Source organism: Protopterus annectens, chromosome 6.part1 (assembly GCF_019279795.1).
Source record: "Protopterus annectens isolate FY-2018-M chromosome 6.part1, PAN1.0, whole genome shotgun sequence".
Lineage (NCBI taxonomy): Eukaryota > Metazoa > Chordata > Ceratodontiformes > Protopteridae > Protopterus > Protopterus annectens.
The window spans coordinates 196,087,795-196,093,794 of record NC_056738.1 but is presented as its reverse complement, the minus strand read 5'-3'; positions in this window follow the sequence as shown (position 1 = coordinate 196,093,794).

Below are 6,000 nucleotides of genomic sequence, written 5' to 3'. Positions count from 1 at the left end.
GGGGGGCCTTACACATCAGTGCTGGCCATTGTATTTTATGACAAACTAGATCTGGGTAACTAGCACTAGGCATGGTGGGAAAGGATCTAGCCTCAAGCCAGTGGAAGCTCTCGAGCTTTAGAATATGGCCGAGTTGGAGCCGAGGTTTGGCTCCAAACCCAACCAACAGGTGAAATTTCTCTTATCTTCAGCTTTCTAGCAGACGCCTGAAGGTTTTGGGCCAAAAGTGGCTGATATTTGGAATTGTTCATAATTCTCTCCACCTTGACTAAAGCCCCATTACCAGCTGAAGAAAAGCAACCCCAAAGTATGTTACTGCCACCACCATGCTTAACTGTGTGGATGGTGTTCTTTTGGGGATGCAAAGTGTTGTTTTTGCACCAAACGTACCTTTTGGAATTGTGGCCAAAAAGTTCAACCTTGGTCTCATCAGACCATAACACATTTTCCCACATGGTTTTGGGAGACTTGATATATTGTTTTGCAAATTTTAGCCGGGCCAGAATGTTTTTCTGTGTAAGGAAAGGATTTCGTCTTGCAGCCCTATCACATAGGCCAGACATATGGAGAATAAGGAAGATTGTTGTCACGTAGTACACAACCAGTACTTGACAGAAATTCCTACAGCTCCTTCAGTGTTGCTGTATGTCTCTTGGCAGCCTCCCTGACCAGTTTTTGTCTAGTCTGTTCATCAATTTTGGAAGGATGTTCAGTTCTTTGCAATGTCACTGTTGTCCCATGTTTTCCCCACTTTTTGATGACTGTCTTCACTGTGTTCCATGGTATATCCAGTGCTGTGAAAATGTTTTTGTATCCCTCTCCTGACTGATACCTTTCAACAATGAGATCCCTTTGATGCTTTGTAACCTCTCTGCAAACCATGGCTGTTGCTGTAGCAGGCAACTGAGTAAAGTCAAGAAGTCCTACTGGGACAGCTGAACTTTATTTGGGGTTAATCAGAGTCTCTTTTATTGATGGTAGGTGTGTCCCTAAGAAGACTGAATGTTGTAATTAAATCGAAAGGTGCTTCAGCAAAGTTTTAGTTTAAGGGTGTGCTCACTTATGCAACCAACTTATTGTAAGTTTTTTATTTTTTTATATTTTTCCCCTAACAGATTTGTTTGTTTTTCAATTGAAGTATACAGGTTATAGGTCACATTAAAGGTGGGAAAAGTTTTGAAATGATTTATTGTGGTCTCATTTTTATATATTACAAAAGCCTGGCATTTTAACAGGAGTGTGTACACTTTTTGTATCCACTGTAAATAAGGAAATTAATAAATCACAAGACCGCTCAACAACCAGTATTCCTTGCACATATTAAAATTCTAACAAAAAAAACAGTAATAAATAAGCATTAATAATTCTTATAAACTTCTGTTGAAATCTTAAAAGAGCAGTTCATTTACATTTGGAATGGAATCATATCTGTAACGAAATGGGCTAGCCTTTTGTACAACTTTCAAGGAAGTACAATCTGGAAGAAAAAGAAAAATCGAAAAAAATGGATAAATGGTCTAATGGATAAACTCAGTTTAGCAGCTTCCAATGTAGAAATTGAACATTATTAAAAATTAAGTAAAAACACGTGATATTCAGTTAAAAAAGAAAAAAAGATCAAAAGGGACCTCCGGGAATATGAACAGAAGTTAATATTCCACCCTGTGAATTTCTCAGGGAGACATTAACATCCATCAAGACCACAAGTCCACTACGGCTGATGTTTTGAAGAAGGCAGTTGGAGTTCATTCAAATCAAACACTGTGTAACTCAGACAAAATTTTTTTCTCTCTCAGGAGGTCTGAGAGATTACAGAAAAAGCATCAGGAGAAAAATCATTACCCTTCCTCAATGAGAGCAAAGTGGACGGTTGGAGAAGAATCCATTGTTCCAGATATCAACACCACCATCCCGGGCAATGTGGGTGCAAAACACAAAGATGAACAGGGAAGTTTTTCCATCCAAGGAGCATCCTTGGTTCAGCCGTTGGACTCGATTTTCCCACAAGAGGTAATATCAGTTGAATACAAGATCTTTAACTTGTCAGAGTTTTAACTCCAGAAGAAGCAAAGTGTGTCGAAGAGAGGTTTTTCTTTTATTCCTTCGACAAGATCTAATTTAGTAGACACTATTATAGAGCTTAAAGGTTTTTCTAGAAAATTTAATTTAAAAGTGGCTTTTAAAGACAAAGTTTTCACCCGTAAATGTGATTTTGTTACACCATGTGTTTTTAATCAACCTTTACATGCTGTTATTAAAGCTTTTGAAGAATGCTGTGATAGAGATATTAGAATGGTTTTGAAACAAAAAAGTGAAAAAAAGTTTTTTTAATTTGACTATGGCCGAAAGGCAAAGTTTAAAAAAGATTTGTCTAAATCCTAGTTTATGAATTATGAAGGCAGATAAAGCGTGATCTGTGGTGGTAGTCCAGCAGAGTGTATTAATAATATGAGTGATTTATTGGCAGATCCCATGTTTTATGGAAAAGTTAACAAAAGGACTGTTAAAGCTTATCGACAGTTTGATTCTTGATTATATAATTGTTTGGTTGAAGGAGTAATTACAGACAAAATAGGGAAGTTGTTTGGGGTTCCCAAAATTATAAGAGTTCATCCTGTCCACCATACAGACCTATAGTTTCGGCACCAGCTTCCAAGCTGGAATTTGTTTCTAAATTTGTAGATAGGGCTTTGCTCATCCTGGTATAAAAATATGCCATCTTTCATCAGGACTCCAATGATTTTTTTTGAAAACATTAAAGATTTTTCAGTCTGTAAAGAAGTGCTAGTAACTGTAGATGTACAATCATTGTACACTGTTATACCACATGATGTAAAGGCAAAGTATACAGCTTTCATGTTAAACAAAAGTGAGCACAACACATTAGGAGAAATGACATTTTTGACGGAGTGTCTAGGTCATGTCCTTTCTAATATTTTTTTTTCATTTTTCAGAACAATTACTATCAACAAAAAAGCAGGGTAGCTGTGGGAGCACTGATGGCTCCCGGTTATGGTAATTTAGATGTTATGTGATCCTATCTCGCCTACATTCTGTACTGATGGGTTCGGAGCCGATCCTCGGCTCTGACTCGGCACGCTATGCAATAGAACGAAGTCTCTAATTGGCTGAGCTATTCTATATCCCAGGATGCACCACCACCAATTCCCCAGATCTCGTTTGCCGCTTACACAGCAAAGACGTGATCTCGAGCTTGGCTGAGCTAAGTGCTTTCTTTATTAGATTTTTCTGTCAGGAAATTTTTTAAACTTAACCAAAAAGCTGTTTTTAACAGCTATCTTTGTGTATGACTGAGTTTTCTGAACTTTTTAGTGCGTGAGTAGCTTTTTTGTGTAGTGTTTGTGAGGTGATCAAGTTCCCGTTTTAGTTAGAGGGTTCTTGGCCCTCCTGTTGTGTGACCAATACCCTTTGCTTGACTTATATTTTTTACTGTAAGTGTGTTTGTTCTGATTTTTCAGTGTTTTTGACTAACTGTTTGGCATTATGTCAAAAGAGCACAGACCCTCTGGATTTAAAAAATGCACTAGATGCAATTACAAAATGTCTATAACGGACGATCACTCCCTTTGCGTGTACTGTTTAGGACCCAAACACCTTCAGGAGTCCTGTAGTGTGTGTCACGCTTTTTCCTCTCGAGTCCTCCAAAAGAGGAAAAATAAATTGATTTTAAAAGGACTTATTAAGCCTACTTTTGAAGAGGCCTTATCTTCCTCTTCTTCTTCCTCTAAGAAAAAGAAATCGTCGGAACCGACCACTAAGAAATCTAGGCAGGCTTCTCCATCGGCTCCACGGACTTCGGAGCCGAGGTCGGAACGGTCTGCCTCGATGCCTCCAGCCTCGACTCCTCTGGCTTCGGAGCCGATGGCTGGAGCTTCGAGAGGCGGATCACCTTCATCGGCTCCGCTGATTTCGGAGCCGATAAGTGTTGTCCGCTCAGACTCTTCCCCTTCGGCGCCGAAGTCCTCTTCGGCACCGAGGGAAACTACAATGGAGTCTCCTTCGGCACTGATTTTGATCAAAACAATTCGGAGCCGGTCCCCCAGTCCTTCGGAACCGGTGGAGAAGTCTAGTCGGACCCGTTCGATCTCCTCCCGATCTTCCAAGATGTCAGATTCGGACATTGACAGGGTGCTCCAAAGGCTGTTTCAGTCTCCAGTCTTCAAAAAATTAGTTTTGGCTCCAGCCCAGTCGGCTTCGGAGCCGATGGTCCACCCTTTAGCCTTGGTTCCTCCTCCAACAGCCACGGCACCGTTGGAGTCGGTGCTGGTGGAGCCGATGGAGGTGTCCAGGTCGGCTCCGACCCTTACTCCTACTCCGGCCTTTGGATCGGAGTTTGGTACACGGACCTCTTCGGTCGGCCCCGGGGGTGACGCTTCGGGACCGATGTTTTCGGTTCCGAGCCTCTCTCTCGGTGCGTCGGCTGTGGGAGTGCCGTCTGCTGTTATGGCTTTGGGGGTCGGACCTTCCCAGGATTCTGGGGGTCCGGCCTTTAGAGCCATGAGGAGTGCTTTGGCCAAATCTTCTTTGGCTACCTCCACCGTCTCCCCGGCACCTTCCCTAGGCATGGAGACTGGGTCTTTTGTAGTCCCCCTGTCTCAAGACAGCGGAGCCCTGGGGCCTGAGGTCACCCCCATTGGGGGTCCCCCTCTTCCTGGAGGTCCCTCTGAAGAGTCTTCGGAGGAACCCCCAAGAAAAAAACAGTGCAAGAGGAAGCACGTCGACTCCCCTGATGAGTCTATCACCTCCGACACCGATCTTGATGATGCGGAAGGGTCCCCCAAGTCGTCCTTGGATGATGTCTCCTTTGCGGACATCCTGGAAGTCCTCAAGCAACGAGGCGGCTGGCAGACCAAACCCCCTTCCTCTGACGAGTCGGTGTTCCTCAAGGCCTTCGGGGCTCAGCCCTCCGCCTCCTGGGTGTCTCCGCCCTTCGATGAGCTCCTGGATTTGATCTCTCGAAGGGCGTGGGAACATCCAGATTCTGTGGAACTGGTGCCTGCTCACCCTAACAAATTTTTGTCAGCGCCCCCGGAAAAGGAATTTCTCACCAAAGGTGTGGCTGTAGATGCTATGGTGGTGGCATCTGCTACCCAGCAAGATGTGGCAGAGGCTTCGACGTCCATCCATCCCCCTAATAAGGAGTCTAGGAGCATGGATCGGTATGGGAAGCGCACCCTTTCTTCAGTGGCCTTTACATTAAGGTCTCTGAATTACCTCACGCACTTCACCAGACTTCAGAGGGACCTGATCAAGGAACTCTCAGATACCCTCTCTGGTAACCTGCCTGAGCAGTCAGCCCAGACGGTTAGCTCTCAGTTGGCTACCCTGCCGTCGATATCGAACTCGTCCATGAGGCTCATTTCATATGCAGCCGAGGGGGCGAGTAGAGCGGCGGGTACGGGCGTTGCTCTACGGAGACAAGCCTGGCTCCGCCTGTGTCATTTTGCGGGGGCCTTCAAGTCTTCCTTTGCCGACGCTCCCTTTGATGGGTCCTCTTTGTTCGGACCCAAGGTAAAGGACACCTTGACCTGCTGTGAACAAGAGGGTAAAACTTTGACTGCCGTAGGAGCACGGTTTTCCTCTCCCTTTTGGCCTTATCCTAAGGCTAAAAGAGGAGGGAAAATGTGGTTCCGTAAATCTCAAAAGAATTACCCCTCACAGCAGGACGATCCCCCCTCTAGAGGCAGAGGAGGGGGAAATTTTTCCGGAAGACGCCGTCCGAGAGGCGGCAGAGGCCCCCGCAACACTGGAGACCGCGAGTCCTTTCGTGGCTCTTCAACCTCTCAGCATCCCTGAAGGATTGCCCGACTGTGCAGCTCAGGAGCCAGTCGGGGGTCATTTTTCGAGGCACCTAAAGGCCTGGGAGAGTATCACTCAGGACCAATGGGTGCTCCGAATCATCGCCGGAGGTTACGTCATCCCCTTTTCACACACCCCCCTCCATCCAGGAAAATCCCAGACCCCCCACCCAGTCAACAG